The sequence below is a fragment of the Doryrhamphus excisus genome, linkage group LG10 (assembly GCF_037039965.1).
Source record: "Doryrhamphus excisus strain RoL-2023G ecotype Guam linkage group LG10, RoL_Dexc_Guam_v1.1, whole genome shotgun sequence".
Classification (NCBI taxonomy): Eukaryota; Metazoa; Chordata; class Actinopteri; order Syngnathiformes; family Syngnathidae; genus Doryrhamphus; species Doryrhamphus excisus.
The window spans coordinates 15547110-15565487 of record NC_136366.1 but is presented as its reverse complement, the minus strand read 5'-3'; the positions used below and the strand labels follow the sequence as shown (position 1 = coordinate 15565487).

The 18378-nt window shown below is 38.1% G+C and overlaps 1 protein-coding gene across 2 annotated transcripts in view; it reads left to right on the top strand.

Moving 5' to 3' along the window:
- rab27b (RAB27B, member RAS oncogene family) overlaps nt 1-18378 on the top strand; it is a 34675-nt gene that overhangs the window by 3252 nt on the left and 13045 nt on the right. Inside the window, exon 1 of one of the 2 annotated variants that reach the window (XM_058056553.2) lies at nt 15626-15720. The exons of the other annotated variant lie outside the window; for it this stretch is intronic. The gene's annotated coding sequence lies outside the window, so the exon portion shown is untranslated. Of the gene's footprint in view, nt 1-15625; nt 15721-18378 lie in introns of those variants that run through there. 2 annotated transcript variants of the gene reach the window in all.

The window sequence follows — 18378 nt, the reverse complement described above, 5'->3', positions numbered from 1 at the left end:
ATATTACAAAGTGGATGGCCGATATTTATACAAATCCTTTTGTATTTTGGTGCCAGTTGGCCTTATAAATAAAGCAACTTTGCACACACGTGCATAAACACACAAACCGCTGTGACAGTAATAAGTATTTCTCTGCATCCGGTGGACAGACCGGGTAGGTTTTTGTTGACTCTTAAGTCACTTTGTAAACAAAGGTGGCGGCTGCAGGGCTAATTAGTGCATACTTCCTATATTGCTTTGCTAATGCAGTTGGTGTCCCTTGAGTTGCCGGCAGCTTTATTGTTTCTCGACTCTAGTATCCGTTCAAGCTGGCTCCCCACCCATGTGCTCATAATGGAAAGGGAAGATTTACATTTAGCATAAGAAGTAATTATCGTAGAGGTAATAGCACCCACTTTTTCCTAAATTAATTTTGATCTATGAGAGGAGATGGCGACATCTGAACCGCACAACTTGACAACTGAACGACTCATATGGCTCATACTACTCATATGTTGTTTGTATTATTCCACCTCTCCAGCATGGAGCGTGGTCCCTACGTCGTTACCACAGCAACCCATGCGGATAGTTCAGAGGAGAGCAGTGATGTGTGGACGGAACAAATCCGCTCCGATCACTTGCAAATGACATTGCGGACACTAATACTTCAAGATCTGATTTGATCAACAAATCAGATTAGCCCGCGGTGGGAACAGCCTTGCCGCAGACTGGTAGTCAGTCCATATATGAATATATATTTAGTGTTACCTGGGTAATCCTGGGTGTCCCCTGGACACATTTTCCTTTAAATTGTGTTCAATAATTTGCAACTTCATGTTTAATTTTGTGACTCCTACATACATTTCTTGTACTAAAATATTTTCTGAAAGGGGACCTATTATGTTTTTTCCACATTTCTGACCTATAAATGTAGTTAGAATGTTGTATTCTTGTGTTAAACGATGCCAAAGTTTCAGATAATGAGGTTTGCGCATTTGAAAGTGAGCCCTGAAAGAACTTTGAGATGATTCAAAACGCTCGGTTTCAGAGGGCGTTGCAGAATTGTTCCTCTGTGATGTCACAGAGGAGAGGGCTTTCTTATGGGCGTGGCTGAAGGCTCTGTTTTCTGTTGACGTTGCTAGCAATGGCTGGTAAAAAATATGCCACCATCAGGCACAAGTGGTTGGAGTTCCGGATTCCCTACCAGCAAAAGAAATGCATTTTAATCTGTCAACGGCATTTTTACACCTGACCGTGTTTTGAACATGGGCCAGTTTGTAGTTGGACTAGCCGACAAACTTGCTGAAGCCTCTTTCCAACGTTACTTGGTCGTGTGGAAGAGTCAGAACAGCAAGCAGTAAGTAAAAATGTATCAATGTCCGAACTGTTTATTTTGTGTAAGTAATGGAGCAAAAACTGCTTGTCTGTGTAGCATTATAGAGTGTGCACACAGGGATCGGGTTTGCTAAAAGCCGTTTCCCACCACAATTAGTGGTTTTTTTAAAACACATTACATGTAATCAATGCTGGAGAAAACCTAACGCTAAATGCTAAAGAGACATTTTGATATAACATTTTTTCTTGAGAAACTTCGGACTGTCCAGTCCCTACTTCTGAATCAGATATGGGATCCAACACATATGGTTGTATGTTAAATGCGGACATTAAAAAGAAAAAAAAAATCAGTTTATTATATAAATAATCATATCAACTCCCTATAAAGTTGGGTTCGAATCTAGTGGCACACTTTTAAACATTCAAGAGTGTGACCAACCACATTGCAGTGGGTGTGCCTGGACATGAAAAAAAATGCCGTTTTCACAGGAAGAACACAAAATCCAAAGAAATCCAGCTGAATAGATGCAGATTCTGGAAGATCTCGAAAGTTTTCTGTGCGGGTTATCATGTGTAGCTGCTCTATAAGAGTTCACAACTCAATACAAAGGGCCGGAAAATGAGCATAATCGGTCTCCTTTAAAAAAATACAGAGACTGAAGAAGTACATATGTCACTTCCAAAACTTTTGGCTATGACTGAACTGTACTGGGAATGTCTGGGAAACACAGACTGGGTAGACCAGAGGAGGTCATGGACATGGGACCATGGAACATGGTAAACATGGAAACAGGTAAACAAAATGGTAATGGTTGTATTTCATTTGAACATGCATCAGATTACAATTGAGTGCATCCCATAATCAGTTCACAGTTCCACATGTCCAAAAGGAGTAGGAAGAAGCAAAGCTTATTAAATCCTACCCCTCCATCTGGTACTTTTACAATCAGTAACTGTTACATTTGTTCACTTCCTGCTTTCCATAATACAGTTTAAGGTTTTTTTAATTTTTTTTTAATAATGTACCCCATACCGAAGTACAAGGTGATATGAGCATCCAATGACATAATGTGTACCATAGTAAGTGTCAATATAGTGATATATATAGCACATCATGACTGGTTCAAGACTCTTCATCCTTGTATTTAGCAAACATCAACTGCTTGTATTGTTTCTTGAATTGGCTCATCGTTGTGCATTGTTTGAGGTCCTTACTCAATCCATTCCATAGTTTGATTCCACATACTGAAATGCTATGGCTATCATAACGTAGTCCTAGCATAGAAGTGTTTCAAATGTACTTCTTCCCTGAGATCATATTTCTCCTCTCTTGTAGAGAAGTATTGGATGACATTTTTAGCTAATTGGTTGTTTTTAGCCTTATGCATTATTTTAGCTGTTTGAAGATGAACTATATCAGCAAGTTGAAGTATTTGTGATTTTAGAAATAAGGAGTTAGTATGTTCTCTGTAGGCGGCATTATGAATTATCCTTACTGACCTTTTTTGCAGTACATTTAGCAAGTGAAGATTGCTTTTTTTTATATTACATTTGTTCACTTCCTGCTTTCCATAATACAGTTTAAGGTTTTTTATTTATTTATTTTTTTAAATAATGTACCTAGTACCGAATAGATGTAATGCTATAAAAATACAATATAATTTTTATTCCTCACCCATGAATTTAAAGGCTGCATACAAATTTCGGGAATGTGTGTCCAAGTCCCTTGTGTTAAACGGCTAGCTTTTGGGATATTTCGTGGTAGCATTTCCTGTCGATTGGAACCATGCAACCCATAGTCTTGAGGACAGTTTTTGGTTTGTTTAACAGGGACTAACACAGACCTGATGAAATTGCCGTGTAGCTGAACTCTAAACTCCGTCTCTGCCTGCTACCACCTGCAGCATAATGATCAGGAGCAGCAGGGTCCCAACAATGATTAATTCATAGAAGGAAAAGACTTACACCAAATAGTGAGCTCATGAATATCGATAAATGTATTTATTTTAAATTTCAAGGATATTCAGTGTTGCTGGGTTGTTATGCTGGTTGAAGTTGAATATATGTTTCCCTTCCAGCATGGCTTAATGATGTTTAGCAGACATCCCATAGACAAGCCAATACAGGAAACACTCCGGTACCACAGGCCAACAATACAAGAATTATGACAACAAAACAGGAGTGGACTGCGAGTGACAAATAGACAGATTGGCGGAGAGAACAGGAAATCTAGGGATTCATTTAGAAGACACAAGCAGATCAATACTGGAAGTACATTTTCTTCCTCTGAGCTGCCATTTTTATGTTCCCCTCACAAAATGAAAGAGTGGGATACTAAAGTAAAAGGACTGATTAACTATCTCAGTTTGCATCTCTAACCCTCTTCAACTTTTTGATCGGAAAAGAAATGACAATTTCTCTTAAGCGAGAACATTGTGATCCTCTATTAGATGTGTTCTCTCGGCATTATAAGATTTTTTTTCTTCTTGGCTTATTATATCTTCTGCTTGACACACTGTGGGTGGAAAAAGGTGCCTGTTTGAATGCTGGGTTCATATTTGACTTTGCCACACAGCCAAATGAGATGAGTTCCCAGAAAATGACGGCAGTAAAATGTCACTTGATTTGACTTTTTGTTAGTGAAGACTACTACTCTTTTCTGCAGCTCCAATTTGTGCAGGTTTTCAGGATGTATTGGTTTGTACTGTATGTATAGTTTCATGTAGTTATTGAGGGGTATTGTTGTGGGAGGAAAAAAACATGAACGTGATATGTTAACAGTCATCCCTTCTTTATTATGGTTAATTAATTCCAGTCCCCACAGTGATAAATGAAATTCCATGAAGTAGATTTCTTTACATATGTATATATACGTCAAATATTTTTTAGAGCATAGAAACCCTGTTTACGACTTGGTTTTAACATTAGAGTGCTCTAGACATGAAATAACACCCCTATAGTCTCCTTTACACTTGTATTACCAAATATAGTAGACAGAAAATGAAAAAATAAGACATATAAAGTACAATATAGACCAGGGGTCTCAAACACGCGGCCCGCGGGCCAAATGTGGCCCACAGAACACTAGTTTGAGGCCCCTGCCTTGATATGAAAATTTAATGTTAGTGCGGCCCGCGCAAGTTTGATATGGATGCTGTATAGTATCATGTACCCAGAAAAAATTATTACGTTTGATTAATGTTCATGTTAAAGGTTAAATAACTGTTAATAGTTATCCTCCCTATCCGTGTGGAAGTGGTAAGTTTTTGGCTATTTAAGTTGAAAGGAAATAACTTGAAGGCTACAGTTTAGGTCGCTAGCTCTCTAGTTTGCGAGTTAGCATGTGTCTCAAGACCCTGCAGTTGCGCAATATGTTGTAAATAAAAAAATTTATAAATGTGACTATAGTCGTGTTTTGTCATGTCTACAGGGCTCTAATAATGCTTTGTTCATTTTAATCTGAAAAAAATAATTTGTCTACCCACCATGGTTTCTTAAGTTTGTGTTATTTGCCATTTTATTATTATTATTATATTTATTTATTTATTATTGATTGATTGATTTTCTTTATTCTTGATTTGTTTATTTATTTTTCATCTTATTTTGTGCAGAAAAATAAAAATTAAGATATTTGAGAGCAGTGGAATGTTTTATCAGAGCTTTTATTGTAGAAAATCGGAACCAAAGCACTGAAAAAGTTTGTATATTTTTCTGTTTTTAATAAATGCGTTTTTTTTTTTTTTTTTTGAAAACCTGATGTGACCCAGCCTTGCCCAGACCCTAGCTCCAGTGCCCCCCAGGTAAATTGAGTTTGAGACCCCTGATATAGACCCACACGTTAGCATTGGGAGAGTTCCTTCTGTTTTTGTACAGTACTTCCTGTGGTGGCTACTTTCTCGTCAGTGTAAAATGCCTTATATTTGAAAATGCTTCATTTATGGCTAAGCATATGTAAAATCATAGCTGGTTTTACATGCATAGTCAAGCTCAAAACAAATATTTATTCATATTAGGGCTGTCAATTGATTAAAATATTTGATCGCGATTAATCACATTTTTTGTCCATAGTTAACTCACAATTAATGGCATTAATCACATTTGGAAATAAGTTTTTATGTATAATTTCATTAACACGTTTTAGACTATAAACTGTTAAATTTCCAGGAGACATCTCACCCTTTTAAGATTCTCTCCGTTTTAATCTCCAAAAGCGCCATCACTAGATTTATTGCTAGTCACTTTGAGTTTTATTTGAAGTGAAGCAGTTATACAAAAAAAAAAATAATATTAATTACTCATGCTCATCCGTGTTGGGTTTGGTTTTTGTTTGTTGAGGAGGCGTCACCACATTTTATTTTTGGTAATAAAACAAACAGCCTTAATCGGGAAGAGGAGGTTGTGTCTGTTGCAAAACCTCAAAACCAAACCACAAAGATAAATAAAATATTTTGCCTTTAGCTGACTGGATGGATGGACAAAACGTTGAGTGAATTGGAGGGTTAGGTAGGAGGAGTCCATTTTGGAATTTTCAGTCAGTTGCTGTTTCTTTCTTTCTTCTTTGGATTATAGTATTATATTCTTTAAGGGGTCCCTATTATGCTTTTTTTTAAAACTTTTCTGACCTATAAATGTAGTTAAACGATGCCAAGGTTTCAGATAATGATGTTTATACATTTGGAAGTGAGCCTTTAAAGAAGTTTGGGATGGCTCAAAACGCTCAGTTTCAAAAGGCGTGGTCAAACTGTCCCTTTGTGATGTCACAGAGGGGCAGACTTCCTTATATATAAACTATCCAAAAAGGAAAAGTAATCTACCTAACAGAGGAGAAAGCTAGCTTGCTTCTCACCAGCCATGTTTGTTTACGTGCTTGGGAGGCGGTTTGATGAGGATGGAAATGTGAATTTCTATCGGAGAAGAGGAAAAGTAATCTACCTAACAAAGGAGAAAGCTAGCTTGATTCTCACCAGCCATGTTTGTTTATGTGCTTGGGAGGCTGTTTGATGATCGGAGAATAATAACGTACAGTTTATATCTGTATCTAGTATGTTGTGGCGAGAACGTCAAGAATGTCAAACTTGTTCTACACTGCTAGCATCCCAGAGGCTAACGTGCAGAGCTAGCCCATTGCTTAGAGATGTTTTAGTGGAGATCAAGCCCTAGTCTAGCTAATTTAAAATGAATTCCACACATTCGGAATAATGATCACTAATCACTTATGGACAACCATATACAGCATATCTACAAAAATGAGTCATTCATTGAAATCATAAAATCATAACCTCTTTATGAGAGGAAATGAATGAATCAGTCACATCCACATTGTTGAAGATTGCTTCAGAAAGCATGTAAGCGTAAAAGCTTTATGCTGAACTCTTAAAAGGACCCGGTGTGTCTAAAAACCACATGCTGGAGTAACGCAACAGAAAAAAAAAGTGACAAAGATAAAAGAGAAAGCGATTAAAGCGCAAGGGAGAAAAGGCTAGTTGCCTGGTGACGGAGACAAAACGACTGAAAGGAGAGAGAAGGTGAAGAAGGGAAAGAAAATGAGGAGGTGGAAGTTGTTTTTTTCCAAGTGCAGAGAGTTAGTGGTCACGATGCTGCTGCCTTCACGCCTTCTGCACTTGCCCTCTCCTCTTTGAGGAGGTGGAGGAGGACGAATATGCTGCTTGTGGCAAATGACTGCCATTTGCCAATTGTGTTGCCAGATAGTCAAGAACACATTATCTTTGTAGAATTACACTAAATTCTTCTTGGAGAGTTAAATCTGCCTCAGTGAATGCAAAGTACTGGGAAAAGGAAGACTGCTACTTTATTCTTCACACAGGCTACAGTTGACATGCACTAAATATAACTGTTCAATAAATACAGGGTGACCCAAAAAAAAAAAACGGGCCCCAACTCTAATTAGGCCCCATTTCTTAGTGTGTTGTCTGAATGAAATGAAACTTTGGTCATAACTAGTTTATTATATTCAAAACATCATTTTTTTCTCCGTTCTACAGCATATGTTCTAGATGGCCTCCATTTAGCTCAGTGCATTTCTTAAGGCACAGCACGAAGTTGTCCATGACGTTCTTCCAGACTGAATAGGTAATGGCTCTCATCTCCTCCCTGATGGCTTTCTTGAGTTCCGTAATGGTTCTGGCTTTCCCTGCGTAGACTCTGTCCTTAAGATACTAGCCCCACAGAAAAAAAAATCAGGGGGGCTTAGGTCCGGGCTATGGGGTGCCCACTCAAAATCAGTCTTGAGACTGATCACTCGGCCTCCAAAGTTCTCTTTCAGCCAATCGCAGGACAGGTTTGAGGTCAGTGATATTCCCATCGGGCAAGTGCACTTTGGAATGCCATACTGCCAAGAGTTTTTTTAAAAACGGTTCTTGTTGGGTGTTGGTAAAACACGGACTGCGTAATTCCGGTGGTAATTTGCAAACCAATCCTTGCAAATCTTGAAATGGACCAATCAGAATCGTTTATTTAGACCACAGTCCGCGTTTTACCCACACCCGTTCTTGTTCGCGATCAACCAATCAGCGATGGTTTGACTAGGAAAACATCTATCATGGCGTCCCTGCCAACATGGTCTAATTCTTCAACAACTTGTGAAGGAAAACAGCAAAAAGTGATGAACCAGTGCCTCCTAAACAAGTATTTTATTAGCGGCAGCAAATCAAATGATGGCACAGGTGAGTGAATCACATTGCTGTGACAATTTGAAGTGGTCGCAATGAAACACCACCCATTAGATCCAATACGAACAAAAGCTACAAAATCTAGCGCTTCCATTTCTCTGTGGATTTTTTTCACCTTTGCTTCACAAATTATTGTTTGACCATTGAGCATTTTTTTCTGGATTTAAAAACACTTTACTAGTACACAAATGTGTCTATTCAATAATGTTTCATTGTGGTGCACAACTTATAAATATCACTACTTACGACTACGATGTGTAAGGTAGTATGGCATTCCATGTTAACATATATCTCCACCATTTTTCAGACATTCCTCCAAATTCAATGTATCAGTACTATTATCTAATGAATTATCAGCATATATTGATATATGATATCATTATGGCAGTCTTTTCATTTTACATGGGGCAAGTAGTTCTCACCTTAAGGATTCCCCATGGTCAAGTAATTTTTATTTTTAATGTAGAGCCCTGGGAGAAACTCATAGTAGAAGCGCTGGTCCTCCGCATTGAAGGGAGTCAGATGATGCTCGCTGGGGAGGCTTTCAGGGCACGCCCAAGGAGACCCGGGACTTGTGGTAGAGACCACCATTGGTCACTGTCCAGCCACACCACCAATGGCGGAGCTATGTGGAGGCATTTCAGGTATCAACTTATTGCCACAACAATGAAAAAATTCCACTGGAGGGACATGTTTGCTTCCCTGCGCTTGTGACTTGACCTCGGATAGTCGGAAGAAGACCCATTTTTAATTTTTTATCCATTTTTTGTGGATTTTGGCTACCTCCCTCAACAAATAATTACATGCATGATTGATGCGCCTCAGTTTGCAACAATTTCCCTGTAGTAGCTAGGTTAACTGTTGAATTTAACAATTGCTTTAACATTCTACAGTTCATAAAAAACATTGTTAATTGTGGAAAAAGAATGAGCCTGAGTCTTACGTTTTAGCAAAGAACATGATGATCAGCAGGTGAAACACAATGATGTTCATTGTGCAAGCAGGAATTGACATTGTGTGCTCTGAGTCACATTTTGCCTCCGTCTGCCGCTACACTTAATATATGTTCTCCTGTTTGTGAGAAGCTGTTGTTGTCTTGTGACTCAGACTTCCAGGCTAAAGAGGCAACCGTTTCTCACTGTTATGGTATATTTATTAATATGTTATACTCGTTATACTTGGGATTAAACAAAGAGAGCAGACCTATTATCATTATGTTTCAGGCAAAACCACATTAGCACACACATGAGCTTTGACTTTTTTATCCTCTTGTACTTGTGCTTAGGAAAATGCGTACATTTATGCACATTATTCACATATTACCATGCATGCACACAACACCTAGTGGTAGAAGAGTGAAACTACAAATAGCTACGGCCCTGCCTGTCCAGTGTGATTTTGCTATTATTTTGGGGAAGGAAGAGTACCATTCATTGCTGCCAAGAGGCGGAAATTAATCATCGGTTTAATCTAAAAAATAATGGCCTATTAGTTGATTATTAAAATAATCATTAGTTGCAGCCCTAGTGTGAGTGTGGACAGGTAAAACTGAGCTTTTTTTATTTGTGTCATAAGAAATGTGCAACTTTATCATGTTTTTAAACCGTATTTGATTACTTGGCTCTCTGTAAATGTTTTTATAGATAATATACCTAAAACAGGGGTCTCAAACACGCGGCCCGCGGGCCAAATGTGGCCCGCAGGACACTAGTTTGAGGCCCCCGCCTTGATATGAAAGTTTAATGTTAGTGCGGCCCGCGCAAGTTTGATATGGATGCTGTATAGTATCATGTACCCAGAAAAAATTATTACGTTTGATTAATGTTCATGTTAAAGGTTAAATAACTGTTAATAGTTATCCTCCCTATCCGTGTGGAAGTGGTAAGTTTTTGGCTATTTAAGTTTAAAGGACATACGTAACTTGAAGGCTACCGTTTAGGTTGCTAGCTCTCTAGTTTGCGAGTTAGCATGTGTCTCAAGACCCTGCAGTTGTGCAATATGTTGTAAATAAAAAGAGTATAAATGTGACTATAGTCGTGTTTTGTCATGTCTACAGGGCTCTAATAATGCTTTGTTCATTTTAATCTGAAAAAAATAATTTGTCTACCCACCAACTATATGTGGTTTCTTAAGTTTTTATTATTTGCCGTTTTATTATTATCATTATATTTATTTATTACTGATTGATTGATTTTCTTTATTCTTGATTTGTTTATTTATTTGTCATCTTATTTTGTGAAGAAAAATAATAATTAAGATATTTTAGAACAGTAGAATGTTTTATCAGAGCTTTTATTGTAGAAAATTGGAACCAAAGCACTGAAAAAGTTTGTATATTTTTCTGTTTTTAATAAATGCGGTTTTTTTTTGGAAAAGCTGAGCCTTGCCCAGACCCTAGCTCCAGTGGCCCCCAGGTAAATTGAGTTTGAGACCCCTGACCTAAAACCTTCCTAAAACCTCACTACATTGATAAACAAATGCAATGCCAAAACAGGTAGAAAATGGGTAACGCCAAATCTAACTTTTTTTTTTTTTTTAAGTTTTAAAAGAATTTATCTGTGGCAGTCCAAAAGTATTTGGACAAATTCAAGAAACAATCCAAGCAGTTGATGTTTGCTAAATACAAGGATGAAGAGTCTTGAACCAGTCATGATGTGCTATATATATCACTATATTGACACTTACTATGGTACACATTATGTCATTGGATGCTCATATCACCTCGTACTGAAGTACGAGGTGCATTATTAAAAAAAAAAAACAACCTTAAACTGTATTATGGAAAGCAGGAAGTGAACAAATGTAACAGTTACTGATTGTAAAAGTACCAGATGGAGGGGTAAGATTTAATAAGCTTTCCTTCTTCCTACTCCTTTTGGACATGTGGAACTGTGAACTGATTATGGGATGCATTCTATTGTAATCTGATGCATTCAAATGAAATAAAACCATTACCATTATTTGTATCATCAGCATATGCCATTCTTTTTTACTTTATCTGCCAATACTGCCAATACAATATTTATGTGAGTATTTTCTGTTGCCGTCAGCTTAATACAATGAGTAAAAGTAAAACACCACTTTTAAAAAGGGAGCCCACAGCAAGAAAAACAACGAATGATGCAGAACAACCGTAGTCTGTCGTCTGCAAGAGCTGCTGCTGATTCAACTGGTGATAAGGTTCCAAAATGACTGTTGCAGTCCTGACTAACTACCTTCCATTGTCTGATTGGAATGCACAAATGAAAGTTCAGCAATCTTGGACTGAGCAAAACTGGACAAAACTTTTCAATGTGTCTCAGTGTTTCACTATGTGTGTCACTATAGCAAAAAGTAGGACTGGAAACTATTTTTTTTTTCTAGTTGGCATTCATTTTTTCAACATGGTTACATGCTACAGCTGCCCCTCCACACATACATAAAAAGCTGGACAGAGTTTCCCACTGTTCTCATTTGCCTGTCAAAAGCGATAACAGCAATAACTGTTGGGCGGCCAGTGAGCCATAAACAGAGTTACTACTTACAAACTGCTGTGTGTGTGCGTGTGTGCGTGTACTGTATGTTTGTCGTCTTAATGCTCCCTGTGAGCTCATTTCCATGTTAGATATTCGTCTGTCGTGTGCACCTCAGTGGCTCATTCAGTATATTAATAAGACCTCTTCTAGTTGACTGGGAATTCTGTGACTCCCCATCCTCTGCAATGGAACATTTGTATGGTGAACCCAGATGCCCTTTTTATATTCTACTAATGGTAGCGCAGGGGATGTAAACGTTTCTCTCCTGTTGTTGGAGGCAATTTATGGCAGCTGTTGATGTGATAGCACCAAATACATTGTTATGGTTGAAAGTGTGCAACATTCAACTGTTGTGGTTGTGTGTTCCTTGTATTTATCACACTTGGTCGAGCGGCCTTTTGTGTCTGGTCTTGCCTACAGTGCATTCCTCTATTTAACCCATCATGCGGAACAATAAAACAGCAAACTGTCCATTATTTTGGATGTCCTTATATATAACATATATACTGTACACTATAAAGAAATATGTATTTAAATTAGTGATGCACAATTCTACAGAACATGTTAGAAGTGAGATTCTCTTGGATTATTTTTTTATGTCACACATGTTTTACAGAAATCACACTATTTTATTTCTGTTTTGTTGGTTCACACTAGAAAGAAAGACAAACGTTCAAACTTCCGACCCTACTTCCACATGTTGAGACAGTCAACATCTGCCAAACTCGATGTGATCAAATTTACTTAAGATTTATCAGATCAAAACATGATCGCTCCTTTGAATGCAATGCATCATGGGGCGTTAAAAATTATATATATATTTTTTTATTTTAAACTCTTATTGGGGGCTGCACGGCGGTCGAGTGGTTAGCGTGCAGACCTCACAGCTAGGAAACCAGGGTTCAATTCCACCCTCAGCCATCTCTGTGTGGAGTTTGGATGTTCTCCTCGTGCATGCGTGGGTTTTCTCCGGGTACTCCGGTTTCCTCCCACATTCCAAAAACATGCTAGGTTAAATGGCAACTCCAAATTGTCCATAGGTATGAATGTGAGTGTGAATGGTTGTTTGTCTATGTGCCCTGGGATTGGCTGGCGACCAGTCCAGGGTGTACCCCACCTCTCACCCAAAGGCTCCTGCACCCCCCGCAACCCTTGTGAGGATAAGCTGTAGAAAATGAATGAATGAATGAACTCTTATTGATACTTGTATATTTCCTAGCTGCCTTTTGAGTGTTAAGTTGCTGTGTGATGAGGTTAGTGTTCTTTGTAAGATGACACCATGAGTCAGACTGTGTAATGACCTCCACTGGGTTGTCAGTCTTGTTGTGGGTTCACTTATACAGTAGTTCGTGATTGACTCCTGCCAAAAAAAGCACTACCATTCCCTCATTAACTCGTGAGCGGCACAGTATTTAAACGATTAGTACTATTTGTGAACTAAAGTAGCTGGCACGAGATTAGCACATAGCCATAAATTTGACGCACTATTATATGAGCCGCAGGGTTCAATAATTCAGAAAAAAGTAAACATATTGGAAAAAAAGCAACATTGATAAGACATTACATTACCTTAACGCTACCTGAAATCAGCCATGGCCTGTCTGCCATGATAGAGTGAAAAAAAGTTTTCCTCACATTTCATGTGGAAATGGTACTTTTTTGGCTTAAGTTTAAAGAAATAATATACATTTTGACCTTCCAGCCACATGTGATATTGGTGAACAAAAGAGATGTACATATAAACAATATATGACTATGCGTGACAGCAAGCACAGCTCAATCAGGTTAGACTAATATACCGTTGTGTCCTCTTGGAAATCTCATCTAGATAATTTTGAAATTCAATTATTCTAATGGAGAACCGGCACTATCATTTACTTGAATCTATTTTAAAAGTTGCTGTCACTTGCCCAACATGTGAGTTGACTTGCGTAACAGATACAATAAGCATTTCCTTCTTTCAAGAAGAATTATGCACGTTTCACGTCTGTAATACTTCCTGCTTTACGACTCTTTGCATGCAATCTCACACACACACACACACACACACATGACCTAAGGCTCAAATGATTATGTGCATGTGTGTGTGACGAGAGCTAACTTACTATAGCCAGCCCCGCCCTGTAATTACACACCAAAAAAAAAAAGATAATGTTAAAAACTACAGTGGGAGATGTAATTATTTTCAAGTAACAAAAACTGCCCATAATTTTGTATGATAGGACAGCAGGTAAAAAAAACAAAACAAAACTTTTTTGCAGGCATATGCACGTCAAGAGTGAACTAGTTAGGCAACAAATCAGTGAGCCTGCTGCTCAACAAGCCAACATGCAGTCTTTAAGTAGAAAACTTTCTAGATCTTCCAGAATCTGCACCTATTCAGCTGTATTTTGTTTGGGTTTCATGCTTCCCACAAAAATGGGCTTTTTTAGTGTATTCCACCCATGGCCCGCCTCCAGGCATACACACTCTGCTGTGATTGGTCACACTGCCAGTGTATAGAAGAGTTACGAGTTTGTGCAGCTAATTTTATAGGGGTTGATAAACTGTATAGGAGTTGTGTTGGATCCCGAATCCGATCCGGAAGTAGGGACTGGACAGTCCGAAGTTTCTCAAGAAAAGAGGTTACTTCAAGATGTTTCTCAAGTAGCTTTAGCATTTTAGCATTTTCTACAGTATCAGTTACGTCTAATGTGGTCATTACATGTTTTTTGTGCAATTTTTAGAGCCACTAATTATTGTGGGAAATGCTCCCTGTATGCACACTCTATAATGCTACACAAACAAGCGTTTTTGCTCCATGTCTTACACAAAATAAACACAATTAGGACACTGATAAGTTGTTACTGCTTGCTCTTCTGACTCTTCCACACGACTAAGTAATGTTGGAAAGGTGTCAGACTTCAGCAAGTTTGTCGGCTAGTCCAGCTGCATACTGGTCCCTGTTCACAAAACAGTGCAGTGTGAAATGGCAAAGCAGCTACACACAGAAAACTTTCTAGATCTTCCAGAATCTGCACCTATTCAGCTGTATTTTGTTTGGATTTCATGCTTCCCACAAAAATGGGCTTTTTAGTGTATTCCACCCATGGCCCGCCTCCAGGCATACACGCTCTGCTGTGATTGGTCACACTGCCAGCACATAGAAGAGTTACATTTTGTGCAGCTAACTTTATCCGATCCGGAAGTAGAGACTGGACAGTCTGAAGTTTCTCAAGAAAAGAGGTTACTTCAAGACGTTTCTCAAGTAGCTAGTAAGTAGCTTTAGCATTTTAGCATTTTCTACAGTATCAGTTACGTTTAATGTGGTCATTACATGTTTTTTGTGCAATTTTTAGAGCCACTAATTGTTGTGGGAAATGCTCCTTGTATGCACACTCTATAATGCTACACAAACAAGCGTTTTTGCTCCATGTCTTACACAAAATAAACACAATTAGGACACTGATAAGTTGTTACTGCTTGCTCTTCTGACTCTTCCACACGACTAAGTAATGTTGGAAAGGTGTCAGACTTCAGCAAGTTTGTCGGCTAGTCCAGCTGCATACTGGTCCCTGTTCACAAAACAGTCCAGTGTGAAATGGCGTTGACACATTAAAATGTATTTTGCTGGTAGAGAATCAGAAACTCCAACCACTTGTGCCTGATAGTGTCGTCGTTAGGAATTGTACGAGCCATTGCTAGCAACGTCAACAGAGAAGCAGAGCTTGTGGGATGGCAGGGACCTTATCTGGCTTATCACGCCCATAAAAGGAAGCCCACTCTGCTGTGACATCACAAAGGAACAGTTTTGCAACACCCTCTGAAACCGAGCGTTTTGAGCCATTCGAAACTTTTTTTCGGGGCTCACTACCAAATGTGCAAACCTCATTATCTGAAACTTTGGCATCATTTAATACAGGAATACAACATTCTAACTACATTTATAGGTCAGAAAAGCAGAAAAAGCATAATAGGTCCCATTTAGTATAATTGTCCATCCATCCCTGCAGCCAGCCAGAAAGTCAGCTGGTCAGATAACCCGGTGGTGGTTGGTGAGGGGGGGGTGTGGCTTCTTCATTCTGTGTCAGACTTCAGCTGAATGGTAGTCCGACAGCCAGTCGGTGTGTATAGTTGCAAGGCTGCTGGTCAGCTGCTGCAGCACGACTCCTTTCCTCCGCCAGGACCTGACACTGTTGAATCAGCTGAGAAGTTAGTGACTGGTAGGTTGATCCCGGGAGCCTCTGATATGTTTTGCATGTGACATGCTGCTGGGTAAACAGAGGGCGGCTGGAGGAGGGGAAGAAGTTGCAGCAAAGACATAAGACACAACTTGATTGTTTGTACAGGGAAATGCAATTGTGAGTTTGTGTTGTGTGCAGCTGTGGAATCCGATCACACTTTTTTTTTTTTTTTCTTTGAAAACTGCTGATGCCTTTTGGTTATGTGGTTTATGCAGAAGCAACAGAGATAGACGCTGGCAGTGAATGTTCTCTCAAGCATTTTCTCGTGATCAAGAGATGATGTGCAGCAAATAACTTTTAATGATGTGTTGAATTTGTGTAACTTGAGCATCAAAAGTAGCGTATAGACCCCCCAAATTTGAACAGATTAATATTTTTCTGTGTTGTGACAAACTCGTTGAATGTGCTCTGCCCTCTTTTAGGGGCTACATTGTGATACAAATTCATCAAGACGTAATTGTGGCCAATCTTGATGTAGTAATTGAATATTTTAAACCCGCAGTAGTGCAAATATTTTCATATATTTAGGTGTATAATTGTGATATATCCTTGTGAGATCTTTGATCTATGACACAAATATGATGTTACTACATAATAATAATATATATACTAATATATTTGAAACTCACTACACCGCCATTGTTATATATTATATTACATTATATTATATTATATAACAGTGTTCAGCTAATAGATATGAATATTGTGTTCCTTAGCAGCTCTATTTAAAAGATAAATAAAAATCAACACATAAGATCTGCTCTCAAGGTGAGGAGAAGTAATGCTCATGTGGGGAAGTATTTACTCGACAGACCGCTCTCACTATAAATACTATTAGTAGAAACTATTTAATAGAAATGTGTGGTCCTTCCCGACTGACTTTTTTTTTTTTTTCACAAATAAATGAATGTATGGAAAACAATGTGTACCACAAACAGTTATTTATACAGATTATTAGATATTTGTCTTATATAGTATGTTCAATGGTCTCCATTGTTGTAATAATATAGTCAGCGGGTTTAAAGGAACAGCATTTACAATGCCATATTTCCTTGACTGAGCTTCAATTTGTCTGTCATCGATTAATAATCTATTTCGACAAAAATACAAGAATGTCTTAAAACTGGATTGACTGCCGAGGTACAAATGTTTGCTGCATTTTGTGTTTGTTTAAAGCCTGGGGAATGTTAGAAAACTCCCGCGCCTCCATTGCTGAGGAATTCCTGCGTTGATTTTATTCCCTTTTATATTCCAGTTATACACTCGTCCCTCGCCACTTGCGGTTCAGATTTGACGGCTTCCCTCTCTAATGGTCTTGTAGTTAAATAGGGCATCTTAATAGTAGAAACATAATATGCATATTTAAGCAAATTTGGTAATGGTTTTATTTCATTTGAACATGCATCAGATTACAATTGAATGCATCCCATAATCAGTTCACAGTTCCACATGTCCAAAAGGAGTAGGAAGAAGCAAAGCTTATTAAATCCTACCCCTCCATCTGGTACTTTTACAATCAGTAACACTTACATTTGTTCACTTCCTGCTTTCCATAATGCAGTTTTTTTTTATTTTTATAATGTACCTCGTACCAAAGTACGAGGTGATATGAGCATCCAATGACATAATGTGTACCATAGTAAGTGTCAATATAGTGATATATATAGCACATCATGACTGGTTCAAGACTCTTCATCCTTGTATTTAGCAAACATCAACTGCTTGTATTGTTTCTTGAATTGGCTCATCGTTGTGCATTGTTTGAGGTCCTTACTCAATCCATTCCATAGTTTGCGATTTAGCATGTGTCTCAAGACCCTGCAGTTGCGCAATATGTTGTAAATAAAAAGAGTATAAATGTGACTATAGTCGTGTTTTGTCATGTCTACAGGGCTCTAATAATGCTTTGTTCATTTTAATCTGAAAAAAATAATTTGTCTACCCACCAACTATATGTGGTTTCTTAAGGTTTTATTATTTGCCGTTTTATTATTATTGTTATATTTATTTATTACTGATTGATTGATTTTCTTTATTCTGGATTTGTTTATTTATTTTTCATCTTATTTTGTGCAGAAAAATAAAAATTAAGATATTTGAGAACTGGGGAATGTTTTATCAGAGCTTTTATTGTAGAAAATCGGAACCAAAGCACTGAAAAAGTTTGTATATATTTTCTGTTTTAATAAATGCGTTTTTTTTTGTTGGAAAAATCTGAGCCTTGCTAGCTCCAGTGGCCCCCAGGTAAATTGAGTTTGAGACCCCTGCTCTACAGGCACTTGAAAGACAAACTTTGTGCATGATTCCTACAGCCAATGTGTGACTTTCATTTATTTTCCTGATTATCAAGTCAATTTTAATGTCTAGAAGGCTGTAATAATGTTAAAAACTGTATTTAGAAGGTCGTAAATAGGTTTTCTGCAGCTGTGAAAATATTTCACTTATAAATAAGAAATCCTACTTCAGATTCAGTTATCAACGTCACATCCGGAACCAATTCCAATTGTAATTTTCTGGCACAAATAGAATGGGGATTGAATACGCAGTTGTGGCAGCGCCCTATCTCAACACCTTCTCAGTTCAGCATTTCCCACAGGTCTGCAATTCATCTGTGGCTATAGACTGTTGTGCTAGATG